General features: G+C 36.5%; 1 pseudogene; it reads left to right on the plus strand.

Annotated features, from left to right (window-relative positions):
• The first annotated feature begins 14,779 nt into the window (after positions 1 to 14,779).
• LOC129514640 (stress-induced-phosphoprotein 1-like) lies at positions 14,780 to 16,583 on the plus strand (annotated as a pseudogene).
• The last annotated feature ends 2,104 nt before the right edge of the window (positions 16,584 to 18,687 follow it).

Genomic DNA, 18,687 nt, shown 5'->3' on the forward strand with positions numbered 1-18,687 from the left:
CAAGACAGGCAGGAACTGAAAGAATATGTGACCTCCAAACCAGCTCTGCAAGAAATTTTAAGGGGGACTCTTAAAATTCCCCTTTAAGAAGAAGTTCAGTGGAACAATCCACAAAAACAAGGACTGAATAGATATCATGATGACACTAAACTCATATCTGTCAATAGTAACTCTGAACGTGAATGGGCTTAATGACCCCATCAAAAGGCGCAGGGTTTCAGACTGGATAAAAAAGCAGGACCCATCTATTTGCTGTCTACAAGAGACTCATTTTAGACAGAAGGACACCTACAACCTGAAAACAAAAGGTTGGAGAACCATTTACCATTCAAATGGTCCTCAAAAGAAAGCAGGGGTAGCCATCCTCATATCAGATAAACTAAAATTTACCCCGAAGACTGTAGTGAGAGATGAAGAGGGACACTATATCATACTTAAAGGATCTATCCAACAAGAGGACTTAACAATCCTCAATATATATGCCCACGAATGTGGGAGCTGCCAAATATTTAAATCAATTAATAACCAAAATGAAGAAATACTTAGATAATAATACTTACACTTGGTGACTTCAATCTAGCTCTTTCTATACTTGTTAGGTCTTCTAAGCACAACATCTCGAAAGAAACGAGAGCTTTAAATGATACCCTGGGCCAGATAGATTTCACAGATATCTACAGAACTTTACATCCAAACTCAACTGAATACACATTCTTCTCAAGTGCACATGGAACTTTCCCCAGAATAGACCACATACTGGGTCACAAATCAGGTTTGAACCGATACCAAAAGATTGGGATCATCCCCTGCATATTCTCAGACCATAATGCCTTGAAATTAGAACTAAATAACAACAAGAAGTTTGGAAGGACCTCAAACAAGTGGAAGTTAAGGACCATCTTGCTAAAAGATGAAAGGGTCAACCAGGAAATCAAGGAAGAATTAAAAAGATTCATGGAAACTAATGAGAATGAAGATACAACCGTTCAAAATCTTTGGGACACAGCAAAAACAGTCCTAAGGGGGAAATACATTGCAATACAAGCATCCATTCAAAAACTGGAAAGAACTCAAATACAAAAGCTAACCTTACACCTAAAGGAGCTAGAGAAAAAACAGCAGACAGATCCTACACCCAGCAGAAGAAGAGAGTTAATTAAGGTTCGAGCAGAACTCAACGAAATCGAGACCAGAAGAACTGTGGAACAGATCAACAAAACCAGGAGTTGGTTCTTTGAAAGAATTAATAAGATAGATAAACCATTACCAGCCTTATTAAAAAGAAGAGAGAGAAGACTCAAATTAATAAAATCATGAATGAGAAAGGAGAGATCACTACCAACACCAAGGAAATACAAATGATTTTAAAAACATATTATGAACAGCTATATGCCAATAAATTAGGCAATCTAGAAGAAATGGACGTATTTCTGGAAAGCCACAAACCACCAAAACTGGAACAGGAAGAAATAGAAAACCTGAACAGGCCAATAACCAGGGAGGAAATTGAAGCAGTCATCCAAAACCTCCCAAGACACAAAAGTCCAGGGCCAGATGGCTTCCCAGGGGAATTCTATCAAACGTTTAAAGAAGAAATCATACCTATTCTACTAAAGCTGTTTGGAAAGATAGAAAGAGATGGAGTACTTCCAAATTCATTCTATGAGGCCAGCATCACCTTAATTCCAAAACCAGACAAAGACCCCACCAAAAGGAGAATTACAGACCAATATCCCTGATGAACATGGATGCAAAAATTCTCAACAAGATACTAGCCAATCGGATCCAACAATACATTAAGAAAATTATTCCCCGTGACCAAGTAGGATTTATCCCTGGGACACAAGGCTGGTTCAACACTCGTAAAACAATCAATGTGATTCATCATATCAGCAAGAGAAAAACCAAGAACCATATGATCCTCTCATTAGATGCAGAGAAAGCATTTGACAAAGTACAGCATCCATTCCTGATCAAAACTCTTCAGAGTGTAGGGATAGAGGGAACATTCCTCGACATCTTAAAAGCCATCTATGAAAAGCCCACAGCAAATATCATTCTCAATGGGGAAGCACTGAGAGCTTTCCCCTAAGATCAGGAACAAGACAGGGATGTCCACTCTCACCACTGCTATTCAACATAGTATTGGAAGTCCTAGCCTCAGCAATCAGACAACAAAAAGACATTAAAGGCATTCAAATTGGCAAAGAAGAAGTCAAACTCTCCCTCTTCGCCGATGACATGATACTCTACATAGAAAACCCAAAAGCCTCCACCCCAAGATTGCTAGAACTCATACAGCAATTTGGCAGCATGGCAGGATACAAAATCATTGCCCAGAAGTCAGTGGCATTTCTATACACTAACAATGAGACTGAAAAAGAGAAATTAAGGAGTCAATCCCATTTACAATTGCACCCAAAAGCATAAGATACCTAGGAATAAACCTAACCAAAGAGGTAAAGGATCTATACCCTAAAAACTATAGAACACTTCTGAAAGAAATTGAGGAAGACACAAAGAGATGGAAAAATATTCCATGCTCATGGATTGGCAGAATTAATATTGTGAAAATGTCAATGTTACCCAGGGCAATTTACACGTTCAATGCAATCCCTATCAAAATACCATGGACTTTCTTCAGAGAGTTAGAACAAATTATTTTAAGATTTGTGTGGAATCAGAAAAGACCCCGAATAGCCAGGGGAATTTTAAAAAAGAAAACCATAGCTGGGGGCATCACAATGCCAGATTTCAGGTTGTACTACAAAGCTGTGGTCATCAAGACAGTGTGGTACTGGCACAGAAACAGACACATAGATCAATGGAACAGAATAGAGAACCCAGAAGTAGACCCTGAACTTTATGGTCAACTAATATTCGATAAAGGAGGAAAGACTATCCACTGGAAGAAAGACAGTCTCTTCAATAAATGGTGATGGGAAAATTGGACATCCACATGCAGAAGAATGAAACTAGACCACTCTCTTGCACCATACACAAAGATAAACTCAAAATGGATGAAAGATCTAAATGTGAGACAAGATTCCATCAAAATCCTAGAGGAGAACACAGGCAACACCCTTTTTGAACTCGGCCACAGTAACTTCTTGCAAGATACATCCACGAAGGCAAAAGAAACAAAAGCAAAAATGAACTATTGGGACTTCATCAAGATAAGAAGCTTTTGCACAGCAAAGGATACAGTCAACAAAACTCAAAGACAACCTACAGAATGGGAGAAGATTTTTGCAAATGACATATCAGATAAAAGGCTAGTTTCCAAGATCTATAAAGAACCTATTAAACTCAACACCAAAGAAACAAAAAATCCAATCATGAAATGGGCAAAAGACATGAAGAGAAATCTCACAGAGGAAGACATAGACATGGCCAACATGCACATGAGAAAATGCTCTGCATCACTTGCCATCAGGGAAATACAAATCAAAACCACAATGAGATCCCACCTCACACCAGTGAGAATGGGGAAAATTAACAAGGCAGGAAACCACAAATGTTGGAGAGGATGCGGAGAAAAGGGAACCCTCTTACACTGTTGGTGGGAATGTGAACTGGTGCAGCCACTCTGGAAAACTGTGTGGAGGTTCCTCAAAGAATTAAAAATAGACCTGCCCTATGACCCAGCAATTGCACTGTTAGGGATTTACCCCAAAGATTCAGATGCAGTGAAACGCCGGGACACCTGCACCCCGATGTTTCTAGCAGCAATGTCCACAATAGCCAAACTGTGGAAGGAGCCTCGGTGTCCATCGAAAGACGAATGGATAAAGAAGATGTGGTTTATGTATACAATGGAATATTCCTCAGCCATTAGAAACGACAAATACCCACCATTTGCTTCAACGTGGATGGAACTGGAGGGTATTATGCTGAGTGAAGTAAGTCAATCGGAGAAAGACAAACAGTGTATGTTCTCATTCATTTGGGGAATATGAATAATAGTGAAAGGGAATATAAGGGAAGGGAGAAGAAATGTGTGGGAAATATCAGAAAGGGAGACAGAACATAGAGACTCTTAACTCTGGGAAACGAACTAGGGGTGGTGCAAGGGGAGGAGGGTGGGAGGTGGGGGTGAATGGGTGACGGGCACTGAGGGGGCACTTGAGGGGATGAGCACTGGGTGTTATTCTGTATGTTGCCAATGAACACCAATAAAAAATAAATTTTTTATAAAAAAATTTCCTGTCAAAATATAATCTTAGATATATTTATTAATTTCTATATGTAAGATAACCAGGTAATGATCTTGTGAATCAAATCAAATAATGATACTTTTTCTTTGGTATATTTACTTAGAATATGTCCATATGCACTTTATTTTTATTATGACAATGACCTGCCTCTGTTAGTAGATCTAGGTTTTTTTTTTCATGAAAAATAATAACATGTGATTTCATCAAAATAAAATTTTATATTATCTAATTAAGCATAACAAATATCGCATATACCCTATTTCTGGTCTTCTATCCTTTCATATTTCAGTATAGCCAAAATCTTAGCTTTTAACAGAAACTTTGATTCTCCTGAGATCTATGTCAGAGTGTACTCTCATTCTGATACATTTTTTTTCTTTTTTTAGAATGAATAACTTAAACTAATGAGAAACGATGTTTCTGGGAAGATCAGTGAACAGGAAATACAAAGACTTGATTTATTTTTCTTATATGAGCTTACTTACAAAACTTGACAGAGTTAATAGGTGTGTAGGGATGTAGGGTGAGTTCAGAGCATGCGTCTCTAAAAGGTAATACCTAAATCACTTTTCATCAGGGTATATAATTCATGACAATCATGAAAGTTCAAAGCCCAAGAATTTTTTAATTCCAATCTCTGGGTAGACAGATCTATTCTTGGTCCAGAAATATATCATCTGAAGCTCTTTAGGGATGGAGTTTAAAGGAACTTAACTATAAGGTAGAATTTGTTATTTGGAACAATTGAAGATGCCAAGTTCAGAGAAGCAAGTGAATACAAAGGAAAAAAAAACAAAAAACAAAAAGAGGGAAGCAGGCTCCAAATCATAGGGAACAGTGAGAATGAAGAGCAAATTGATTCCCAGCCATAGACAATGTTCAAAATTACGGGTTCAGAGAGACAAAATCAAGAAAATAGATCATAACTTGATGAGGAAAAGACAATTTCAGAAATTTTAGATCTTGAACAGCTCTTAGGTAGAATATTGGCATTTGGAGAGGAGGGGTGCCTGGGTGGCTCAGTTGGTTAAATGTCCAACTCTTGATTTTGGCTCAGATCATGATCTCAGGGTTTGAGATTGAGCCCTGCACTGAGAGTCTCTCTCCCACTCTGCCCCTCCCTGCTCTCTAAAACAAGGAAAACTTCCAAAAAACCAAGACAAAACAAATAATATTGGCATTTGGAACACCTGTTTTATACATTAGTAGCATCCTGTTGCCCAAATGAATTACAATACTTTAATGGTATAGGGGTTACTTGCTATAGTATCGATAAAAAGCTTAACATATGAGCAAAAATACCCTCCAAAATCTCAATAATTTTGAATATAGGTATTTTTAATATATCATTTCAATTCCACATAGATTTGTAAGATTTTTATTTGATAGAGGAAGAAGAAATTAAATTCATAGTTATTTTTTCATGCTTCACTGCCAAATTGATTTGAATAATTTTTAGTTAAGACTTGCAGTTGGTTTGCAGAAATGCTAGTCTCTTGACTCCCAGGTGACTATCTTGCTGTATCTTACATTTAGAAAACTGACATCTAGAGAATTCGTGTTAGAGAATTTGTGTTTTTTAATATTAAATAACAAACTCATTGTTGAAGCATCAATACTAAGTAATTTTTGTCTTTTCTAATTGCTCTTTACATTATACAGTATTAGTACATAAATTCTCCATTTTTTAGTATAATAATCTATAGTTTAGTATAATATGCTTTAGTATAATATGCAGAAGGCAGCCCTAAAATAAAATTATTTCACCTAGGTAAGAGATCTTAGTCCTTTTTAGCTACTAATTATCTTAACATAAATTAGTTTATGAGGTTTAGCAGAAAGCCTAACAACCATAAAAAAAGAATTTGTGTGTAAATACAGAGATGTCAGTTCTGCCTAGGAGGAATAGAACTTGATGGGGTTGTTAAATATGATATTGACATTCTGGAGGCTGGACTGACTAAAACACTATTGTCAATATGGGAAGGTAGTTGAGGTTAAACAAACAAAATTTTTCATCTCTTATTATTTCTTGATTGTTCTTTTCCCTCAAGTTAATAACAATTACTAAAAAGTCATATTTTAAAACTGCAAAGATTTGTCTCTGTTCAGTTTGTAGATTCATCACAATTAAGATTTTTAAAACATAATTGCAAATTCTTAGAGAATTTAAATTTAGAGAAAATGTAATTTTAGAGAAAAGTAAACCCTTTGGTTCAAGAATAAAAAGGAAAGATAAAGTTGAAATACATACTTTTCACACTCAGCAAAAATGATCACACAGCAATTGGTATTGCTTGGCATTTTCCATGTGTACATACCCCAGAGTGCCCACAAAATGAAAAGATTAAGAAGTTAATGAGATTTATTCAATCATTTTAATGGTACTGCACAATAATCGTGATGTAATGTGTTTTCTTCTCCAAAATTGAAGGCACAAATGTCTAATGATGAAGTCTTCCTTGATGAATAGTTTGTCTTTGTCAAAAATTCAATGGCAAAATTCCACTGATGTCAGTGTCTATATGATCCATCTGCTGCATAAAAGCTGGCTGACTTAGTAGAAGTAGCCTAAGGGAATTCTAACATATGTAACTCTCTTTTCAAAATTGAAGTTTTTATCCATGAATTTCAATTGTATTTTCCACTGTACTTACTTTCCATTTAGTTCACATACCTTGAAAAATGCATTGAACATTTCTAGAGATATATGTAAAGTATAAACATAATGCCTCACACAGTCACTCACAAATACTATTTCTTCGACCAATCCTATGTAAATATCAGCATATGTTGAGCATTTTTTATGGATTCAAGAAAATTTAGAACACTTCTTCTGAATTTTATATAGTAAAATAAATTACACAACAAAGATCCTTATTATTAATTACTTTCCTTTTAAAGTAGTCTGCAATGATTTGTTAGTCATAAATTGACCAAAAATCCACTGAGGATATAAAGTCTTATAGATGAATCAGGGGTCCTCAGGTGGCTTAGTTGGTGAAGTGTCCAACTCTTGGTTTTGGCTCAGGTCATTGCAAAGTCAAGCCCCATGATCAATGCAGAGTCTTTTGAAGATTCTCTCCCTCTCCCTCTCCTCCTCCCGCTTTCTCTCTCTCTCTCTCAAATAATTAAAAAAAAAAAGATGAACTAGATAGGGAGTTGGGAAAAAATTCTAATAGGTCAAAATCTAGCTGGCAACAAAATTAAAGGTGTTAGTGCCTGATGCTCCTTGGAAGTGCATGTAAATGAGTAAAAGAAAGGTTGACCTTCTAGTTCCCAGAGAACAAACCCAGGAATCCAGGTATCACACAGTAAGGACTTCCATTTCATTGAATAGGATTTGCCGTATAATCTCATCTAAGATTAGAAGGATAGAAACCATAATCCAGCTTGCTAAAGAAGACATCCCTATGCCTTTTGAGTTCTGTAATTCTCTACTTGTAAATTGTCTTTGGCATACTCCTCATAATGGAGATGCTAATACTCTTTATTTTTAGCAATATCTAAGCATATGTGAGAAATTCAATAATTAAATATCATTGAAAAAAAATTAAATATCATTGAAGGCAGTTATTAAATTCATTAGTGGTATTTTGTTAAATTATTTCTACAAATGATCAGTTAAACTTATTCTTCTGTATAATTTTTGAGAAAACTGTTACCTATATGATATGGTTTTGTCAAGTTTTATAAGACTTGCCAGTGATCAGAGGATTCTAGGTTCAATAATTTTGAGATTATGCAAAGTCATAGTTACACAGAAGACAAAAATAAAAGTAGCCCTGAGAATAGATTTGTATTAATTTACATTTTTTCCTTTTTGATAAAACACTAATGAAAATGTATAAGATCAACTTTTTTTGGTACATAGTTTGTTAAAAATTTTTTTGATTATAAGGCATTTATACATAAGTGGCTTTTTCACATAATTAGCAAAGCTGTTATTACTAAAATTAATTACTGCAACATACATGTATTTTATAATATATATATTATATATATATGCTATTTAACATTTAGGTATGCTTATTCTAAATGATGGTTAGATTATAATTGTCCTCAATTGTAATTTAGATGAGCTGATTCAGATATTTACACTGAGTGATGGGGAGTACAATAGAATAATATGGATTAAGAGCAAGCAGGAATTGAATAAACAAATAAAATGAGGCAGAAAAATTAATGAAGAACTAAAGGGAGGAGGCAAAAGATCTCAGGCAAAAAGCAAAGAATGCAAGAATTGAACAATTTGTGTGTTTCAAAGTATCCCATGTGCTTAAAGAACATGTCCTCTAGCCTTGCGCAGACCATAGTTTACAAGACTCAGGAAAGGATGGTCTTAGAGTTAAGGTGTCCTCTTCAATTCATTTTCTGTTGTTTCTTCATTTTTCCCCCCTCATGGTTACGAATTTATTGCCTCGTTTCTGTTTCTCCTCATTTTGCTCTTTGTAATTGATTAGATTCTCAATTCAGGGATAAAAAAAAAAATCAGGCAGAAAATGGCTCATTCATGGAGGTGGGACATGAGGTTAATAGTGCAAGGGAACAGCCTAGAGTATTGGAGGGCAGAGAACTGTCCCCAGAGCACAGCAGACCCCACCCCCACTCCCAAGTGTGCAACAGAGGTCTGGTCAGTGTGTACATGTCAAAAAACCACCCAGAGCCAGGGAAAGAACTACTCCAAAGAATTACAAGGAGCAGTGCCTATGCTCACACAAGATGGAATTAGTGCATATTTCCACCATTTAGACTGGACCTCATAATTCATGAGGTATCACAAAGAATACACAGAAGGTTCTTGCTTCAATAGTGGGGGACAATTAGCTCTACAGTGAAAACTGCTCTCGTCCTACCTAATAATATTTAAAACAAGATCATAGAGATTCAGACTTATAATAAGTAACTTAATTGCATTCCAAAACAAAGTTCATTAGTGATTATAGGATAAAAAAGTAACCAATACCCAACAAGGTGAAGTTTATAATATTTGCCATTTAATATAAAATTGTAAGGCTTGCAAAGATGAAGAAAAATACAATCCATGATGAGGAGAAAAATCAAGCACTGAAACCAATCCAGAACTGGCACAGATGTTAGAATTAGAAGACAAATACATAAAAATAATTACAACTGTGTTTCCTATATTCAGAAGTAGAAATATGAAGATATAAGAAAAACCTGAATTATAATTCCAAAGATGAAATTTACAGTAAGTGGAAAAATTCACTGGATGAAATTAACAGAAGGCTAACTTTGCAGCAGAACAGATGGGAAAATACGAAGATCCAGCAATTATAACTATCCAAATTGAAACACACAGAGGGGAAAAATGAATACAAATAGAGTAGAACATCAGTAAGCTGAAGGATAATTTTGGATGTCCTAATGTATTTGTAATTAAAGTTTATTAAATCAAAGTGGTGTGATAAAATTAAAAAAAATTAAGTTCATCAATATTACAAATATTTACCCACTTTGTAACCCAGTCTTTCCACTTCTACATATTTACTAAGAGAAATGTAAGCATATGTCTGTATAGAAATAGTTGTAACAGTGGTTTCCACCTGCCTATCAAAAAGTGAATGGATGGAAACATTGTAGGACATGCATACAGTGGAATACTATCCAGCAATAAAAGGATGAACTATCTCCCAACTTCCATAGTACATCATTTTCCCGAGGAATTCCACTAAAACTTTCAGTACTTCTAGTAGCAATTTGTGCATGTTGTTTTGATTTCTGGTTATGTTTTTCAATGCCTTTTATTATGACACCTTCAGGTAAGGGTAACTATATTTTTGCTTCTCCAAAACTGAGTACTATTCACCTATAGTTGGTCTCAATAAATGTATGAAGTGAAATATTAATTCAGTAACATTTAAATCTCAGTTAAATTTACCTAAGAGTAAACAAATTTTTAGTATCAAAAACAAGTTGCAAGAATGTTCCTATTTAAAAAAAAATCTTCCTAATAATTGCTACTTACTCTTTAGTGGAATCTATGAACATGTGAGACAGGAATCCTATCACAGAGCCCTTTTGTCATAGATAGAACGTTTCCCAGATACTAGTTCTTCTTGCCACATCTTCACCTCGTTTGTTATTCAAGTATATATTTTATCTTATTTATTTTATTTCATTTTATTTATTGTTTTGAGAGAGAGAGAGGGAGAGTACACCCATACTTGTGAGAAGATGAGACGGGGGAGGGAGAAGGAGAGAATCTTAAACAGGCTCCACGTCAGGATAGAACCCCAGGTGGGGCTCAGTATCACCACCCTGAGATCATGACCTCAGCCAAGATCAAGAGTCCAATGCTTAACTGAGGGAGCCACCCAGGTACCCCCTCAAGTATATGTTTTAAGTGCATATTAATTTTATGATTTATTTCACTTAGTATAATATTCCATTTAAGTTCCATTTCTGTTGTTTCAAATGGGAAGATTTAATTATTTTTTAAGGCTGAGCAATATTTCATTGTGTGTGTGTATGTATACACCACATTTCTTCATTTACTAGGACCCATGCAGGTTGTTTTCATATCTTAGCTATCATAAGTATTGCAATGAACATAGAGGTGCATATATCTTTCAAGTTAGTTTTTTTTTTCATTTTCTTTTGTTAAATACCCAGGAGTAGAAATACTAGATCACATAATAATGAAGACAAAATAAAAACCATAATGTAATATTAAATATAAAGTAGCGGGATCCCTGGGTGGCGCAGCGGTTTGGCGCCTGCCTTTGGCCCAGGGCGCGATCCTGGAGACCCGGGATCGAATCCCATGTCGGGCTCCTGGTGCATGGAGCCTGCTTCTCCCTCTGCCTGTGTCTCTGCCTCTCTCTCTCTCTGTATGACTATCGTAAATAAATAAAAAAAAAAAATTAAATATAAAGTAGCATTAAAATATATATTTTATTATTAAGATACATTCATCGAAATACCACCTAAAATTAGCTTTTATAACCCCAGGTATACACATTTATTCTTTTTGAATGTTATATGGGGTATACAAATATGTGTATCACAAAGTTTTTGTTGACCTGAGAAATAAACATATTTAACTGATTGTTCATGATGAATGAGTGCACAATGTAGTTACTTCTTTTGAAGTCCTCATATTTATAATTTCTCTAACTTACTCCATATTTTTTCTTTCTAGGAAAAAGGAAGAATAAGCAGGAGATAAAAGAAATGATAAAATGTAGAAAAGCTAACAGAAATACATACGATAAAATTTTAAAGTGTTGAAGAAAAATTGCATGAGACAGGTTAAACAGTCAAGGAAGATATAATTTAAAATTATTTCAATAGGAGTCAAGACTGTTGCACTGTGGGAGAGACTGAACTCAATTTCTCTGAAACAAAAGGCAGGAGGATTTTTAAATGCTGGAGTGAATTAATAGAAAAGCACTGAAGGATGGGAGGAGGGAGGTTGGTCAGTATGACAAGGGCTATCTCTGCTTTCTAATCATCCCCCATGGAAGGTAGGTTCTCACCCTCCCACAGAGACTGGGAGACAGGGGCTTATCTTTCTTGATGATTACATTTCAAAGGGTTCACTCCCAGGTCCTTGAGAAAACGTTCCTGAGTTGTAAAACTGGCAAGAGGCTGGGAAAAGATTTACATTTCAAAGGACAAAGGAAGAATATACAATAGCAAGTTTTCTAAAGTAAATGCTCTAAGAAAAGGGGGGTCAGAGTCCTAGAGTGAGGAAGAAGACTATCTGAAGTTTAGTCAAACTGAAGGGAACCTTAAGGTCATTTTGGTTAAGAGGAGTTGGAAAAAAAAAATGTATATTCAAGTTTTCTTGCCATTCATCAAATTACTTTTAAAAATCTTTGTCTCTGAAAAACTTTTAGAACTTATAAATCCATCATTCAACTTAGTAAAAGTTTCAAAGTTCACATTAATGATGTGGAAAACTAATTTGACCAGATCTGTTGAATTACTTTTTGTTATAAAGATGACAAAAAAACCTGAAGCAAGTAGTTCAGAAAATATCCTTTTAGAAAACTATTTTGACAAGTGCCATTTGTTTCCATTATTTTAACACTTGAAGATACATTGTTAAGTGGGTTTACTGTATTTAACGCCAGTAATGAATTCTTATTCTAAATCTTTAGAGCTAGTTTTCTGCTATCAAATATTTGCTAGGAGATGGGCTGAGACTTTAGGATTGTGTGAGAATATCCCAGCTCTCAGATTAATGAACTGAAAGCCAATCATCCTGGCATAAATGCCTGAACACTATACTGTGTGTCTTTCATTAGAAAACATTGAGTGATAAAAGATTATTCCTCTCATTCTATCACAGAAAAAAAAAAGATTATGCTTCCTTTAGAGACCTAATTGATTTGAAAGATCTTTATGTACTAATGCTGGACATTGTTTAGAACCAAACAAAAACCTAGAACTGGAAAAAAATTAATCCATACTTGAAGAGTCATTTAAAATGCAAGCAGTATAATTCAAATTGATCAGAAAAGGAATCGCAAGAAGGGCATTTTTATAAAACTAATTACCATGTCAGATGCTTAAAATATAAAGTCAGTGTAATATGTGCAAACAATCCCTAAGGCAATGTGCTACCATCTGCCTTAGGGAAGAGTCCATTATTTTGTTGCTCTATTACTCTGTGATGAAAATCTTTTCCTAAGCTTGCACACACCATACGCACACAATCAGCAAAGTGGCTTAATAAAATCTTGGTCAAAGGGTCAGTTGAGATTTGGATGAAATTAACACAAGAATTCTACAGAAAATATATACTTCACTTTTTTCTTATATTTTACTTTTATAAAATGAATAATATTTGGTCTCTTTTTCCAGGATTTGGGAAAAAAATTGGAGAGAAGCAGGGTTAGCAAAGAACAAGGTTCAAAAAAGTATAGAATTTTATAATCTGAAACATTTATTCACTTAATTGACTACCCATTCATTCTTGTATGGTGAAAATGCAATTTATGGAATAGGAGGCAAATTCTGCAAACCATATATTATGAAAAGGAATAGTTTCCAAAATATAAAAGGAACTCAATAGCAAAAGAGCTAATAATCTGTTTAGAAAATGGGTTACAGATTTGAGTAGACATTTTGCAAAAAGAAAAAAGGATGTAAATGGTCAACAGGTATGTCAGTTATGCTCAATGTCAGTAATCATCAGTGGTAATGCAAATCAAAATCACAGTGAGGCCCACATCTTAGGAGAGACACCAAGATGGCTACCTAAGACATTCCTGAGCTAACCTCCTCCCACAGATGCCCCAAATGCACACCTACACACAGAGCAATTCACTTGGAGAAATAGAGACCAGCTGAGTGACTCCTTCACATCAGGTAAATGAGAAAATAGCCATACCTAAAAGGATAGGAAAAACTGACTCACACTTGTGCCATAAACACCAACCATGGTGTAGAGCCATACAATCAGGATTGAATGCTCAAATTCCAGCTTCTCCCTAAGGAATTAAAGAGTTTGAACTGTACTTCTAGCACCGCAAGTTTTAAGACTGCCTCTCTCCCCTCAAATATCCCACCTAGCCTGAAAACCAGTTGGGTTTGCATCCAGGGGACCTATAGGACTATAGCAACCAAAGAAGCAGGTTCTTCAGAGTATGTAAGGATTAACCTTGGCTATCCCCTAGACTCAGGGCAAGGGAAATGGGCAAAATTGAAAGGATATTGACTGTACACTTTATAAACTGCTACCTGATGGCCTGGTTTCTAATTAGCATGCATTTAAGGACTGGTCATGAGGCCCCCCATCATTCTATTGGAACTCAGGGGAGATGGTTGGCACCTCCCTGGGCTTCTCTTTCTTGCTTGCTCTAATAATAAACCAAATTGCCAATATCTTCCTGGAAGGAGCTATTACACACCCCTGTGCCCTAACTTTTATAATTGCCACTTAAAAGACAGTCACCAAAATCATGTGGCAGACAAAAACATAATCTCTGTTTGTCTCTGGATGGTGCTTTCCCAGCTGCTGCCTGAGGGTCTAGCTTCTGGTGAGTCTACACCTAGGTACTGAATGGCTATGTTTTGGGACTCTAATGGGTCCTGGTGCACCCTCAACTACTGGAACGACTAAAAACAAGTAGAGAGGCTTGGACAATCATAAACATTTGAGAGACAACCAGGAACTCGAGCTGGCCAGTAAGGTTCATCTCCTATGACAGACCAGTCTGTTAAGACTCAGAAATATGGCTATTTTTTCTAATGTGCAGAAAGCAAAAGAAAGTCAATGACATTGAAGAACCAGGGTTTTCTGTTTGTTGTTTTTTTTTTTTTTTTTTGGCCTTGAAGATCAACTTATTAATTTAAATAGGCTGTTATAAACTATGTTTTATGTGAGCCTCAAAACCACAATGGAAAAACCTATAGTAGATACACAAAAGATGAAGGAATCAAAGCACAGTACTGTAGAAAATCATCACATCATAAAGGAAGAGAACAAGAAAGGGAAGGAAAAAAAAGTACTGCAAAACAGAAAACAAATTTTTGGGGTTGGGAATATGGAGCTGACTGAATTGATTCAACAGAGTTCCAGCCAAGCTATGGAGCAGGTAAATGAGCTAAAAGAGAAGGGCAATAAGACCCTGAGGGCAGACAACATCCATGATGCACTGCAGTGCTACTCTGAGGCCATTAAGTTAGATCCCCAGACCACGTGCTCTCTAGCAATCACTCAGCAGCCTATGCCAAGAAAGGGGACTACCAGAAGGCTTACAAGGATGGCTGTAAAACTGTTGACTTAAAACCTCACTGAGGCAAGGGCTATTGGCAGAAGGCCGCAGCTGTTAAGTTCTTAAAGTTATTTGAAGAAGCCAAGCAAACCTAGGAAGAGGGTTAAAAACATGAAGTAAATAATCCTCAGCTCAAAGAGAGCCTACAGAATATGGAGGCCCGGTTGGCAGAGCAGAAATTCATGAACCTTTTCAACATGCCTAATCTGTACCAGAAATTGGAGAGTTATCCCAGGACAAGGATGCTGCTTGTACCTACCAGGAGCTGATAGAGCAGCTATGAAACAAACCATCCAACTTGGGGATGAAACATCAGGATCCCCAGATCATGACTACTCTCAGTGTCCTGCTAGGAGTCAATCTCAATAATATGAATGAGGAGAAGGAAGTTGGAACACCTCCCCCAACTCCTCCTCCCATGAAGGACACCAAGCCAGAGCCAATGGAACAAGATATTCTAGAGAATAAGAAGCAGATGCTGAAAGAGAAAGAGTTGGGGAATGAGGCCTACAAGAAGAAAGACTTTGACACAGTCTAAAGCACTATGACAGAGCCGAGGACCTGGACCAGATCAACATGACTTACATGACCAATCAAGAAGCTGTGTACTTGGGATCCCTGGGTGGCTCAGCGGTTTGGCGCCTGCCTTTGGCCCAGGGCATGATCCTGGAGTCTTGGGATCGAGTCCTGCATCGGGCTCCTGGCATGGAGCCTGCTTCTCTGTCTGCCTGTGTCTCTGCCTCTCTTTCTCTCTCTCTGTGTCTTTCATAAATAAATAAATCCTTAAAAAAAAAAAGCTGTGTACTTCTAGAGGGGTAACTACAGTAAATGCTGGGAGCTTTGTGAGAAGGCCATCGAAGTGGGGCAAAAAAAACAGGAAGACTATAAACAGATTGCCAAACCTTATGCTCAAATTGGCAACTCTTACTTCAAAGAAGAAAAGTACAAGGATGCCATCCATTTCCATAACAAGTCTTTGACAGAGCACTGAACCCCAGCTATGCTCAAGAAATTCCAATAGGCAGAGAAATTCTGAACGAACAAGAGTGGCTGGCTTATATAAACCCGGACCTGGCCTTGCAGGTGAAGAACAAAGACAATGAATGTTTTCAATATGGGACTATCCCCAGGCCATGAAGCATTATACAGAAGTAATCAAATGGAATCCAGAAGAGGCCAAATTGTACAGCAATTGAGCTGCCTGCTACCCCAAACTCCTGGGGTTTCAGCTGGCATTCAAGAACTGTGAGGAATGTATCCAGCTAGAGCCTGTCTTCATCAGTGGGTACACATGGAAAGCAGCTGCCCTGGAAGTGATGGAGGAAAAGCTATGGATGGCTACCACAAGGTGTTAGATCTTGACTCCAACTGTAAGGAGGCTGCAGATGTTTACCAACACTGTATGATGGCCCAGTACAAATGCCACCACAGCCCTGAAGACATGAAGTGACAGGCCATGGCTGACCCTGGGGTGCAGCAGATAAGTGACCCAGCCATGCGACTGATCCTGGAGCAGATGCAGAATGACCCTCAGATGTTCAGCAAACACTTAAAGAACCATGTAATAGCACACATCCAGAAGCTGATGGATGTTAGTCTGATCGCAATTCAGTGATGATTTATTCATCATTCCCTTCCCTTCACCCTCATATGATAAGAAAGGCTGGGATGACAGCAAGCAGTGTCAAGCAGAGGAGAGAGCAGGGGAAAGTGAACAACTTCTCTCTATATATTTGTATAGACCTATGTGGAAGATACAGAGACTCATACTCACGTTACTTGCACTGCAGCTGCCTATGGGCCCTCCCAGCAGCACAAGCATTGGCTCTTTCACTGTGCTCAGGTTCCCTGTTCCCTTCCCTAACCTCAGTTGCTGTCTCAGTTGCTTTTCCATTGTTGGTGATTTTTTATTTGGGGCAGTGGGCATGTATGAGGAGGGGACGCTGTTCTTCTCCGACCTCAGGTTCCAACTGTCTTCACATTGTTAACTTCATATGCCCTTCTGTAACAAAACAAGCCAGTAGAGCATGGTTATTAAAACAAAACAAAACAAAACAAAATTTTAAATAGTAAGTTCATAGCTATCAATACTTATTTTAAATGTAAATGTGCTAAATTCTCCCATCAAAAGAGAGTGGCTGAATAGAAAAGATGCAATAATATGTTGCATACAGAAACTTACTTTAGCTTTAAGAAGACACAGAGGCTGAAAGTGAAGGGATGGGTAAACATATTTCAAAAAACTAGTGAAAGAATACAAGGGGTACTTATGAGCAAAACGGACTTTAGACTAAAACCTATAACAGGAGAAAGATCATGACATAATAAAAGGTCAATTCATCAAGAGGATATAAAAATTATAAATACTTATGTACACAACACTACATATATAGAGCCCTTACATATACAGAGCAAATAAATATTGTGTTTATGAATATTATTTAGGCTTTAGAAAAAGAAGGAAAAAGAAAAAAAGAAAGAATGCATGAATCCTGGGCAGCTGGGTGGCTCAGCGGTTTAGTGCCACCTTCGGCCCAGGGCCTGATCCTGGAGACCCGGGATCGAGTCCCACATCAGGCTCCCTGCATGGAGCCTGCTTCTCCCTCTGCCTGTGTCTCTGCCTCTCTCTCTTTGTCTCTCATGAATAAATAAATAAAATATTTAAAAAAAATGAATCCTGCCATATGGATATACTGCTTGGACATGATACTGAAAAAGTCAGTCACAGAAGAACAAAGAATGCATGATTCCACTTATATGAAGTATATAACTAATTCAAATTCATAGAAGCAGAGTGTAGAATGGTGGTTGCCATTCTTGAGCTAATGGGAGGGGATAATAGGGAGTCTTTAGTCAATGGGCATAAAGTCTTAGTTATACAAGACGAATAAATTCTAGAGTTCTGTACATCATTCACAATATTACCAATACTCTCTTGAATGCTAAGAATTTAAGAGGGTAGATCTCATGTTAAAGGTTCTTACCATACAAAAAATGAAAACATTCAAAAATAGCTTCTCCTATATTTCTGGCACTGCTAGGTGTAGGAGTTATGTCTCCATCTTCTAGAAGCTAACGTGTTGGAGTTAGTGTTCATCATTTTAGGCTGGAATAATTATTGCAGTGAACTTAACCAGAAAGACAAGGACCCTGCAAAGGACATCTAACTAAGCTAGAAATACTTCAATAGGAAATTTTAACTAGGGCAAAAATAAATAGCCAAACTGGAAAAAAAAATACTTAGATTACAAATCTGCCTTTTTCTTTTTTTCTTTTTTTTTTTTGCCTTTTTCATTTAAAAAGACAGATATCTGATAAAATAAAGTTTCAATGAACAGCTCATATTTCATAGTAATTAAAATTTAAGTAAAAATCACAGATGGAAAATAGCAGAAAGATGAATTGAGTATGATCAGTGAATTTTTGCTATAATAACAAATCTGTTTCATATATTGGGTGAAATGTTTTGGTATTTACTTGATTAAAAACATTGATAAAATTGAACTTGGGTTGACTATTCATAAAAGCACCATTAATAATCTTTGTATTAATTCAGACATCTTCCAGTGAAATGTCATGTACAAACACAGTGCAATTGAAACAGCTGTAGCTTCAAAGTCTTATTTTCTCAACAAGAATTTTAAAAAACAACTTATTCTATCTGTCTTACCCTCTGTGAGATTATTAGTAGATTATAAAACCTAGTTGTTTTAAAAATA

Source organism: Nyctereutes procyonoides, unplaced genomic scaffold (genome assembly GCF_905146905.1).
Source record: "Nyctereutes procyonoides isolate TBG_1078 unplaced genomic scaffold, NYPRO_anot_genome, whole genome shotgun sequence".
Lineage (NCBI taxonomy): Eukaryota > Metazoa > Chordata > Mammalia > Carnivora > Canidae > Nyctereutes > Nyctereutes procyonoides.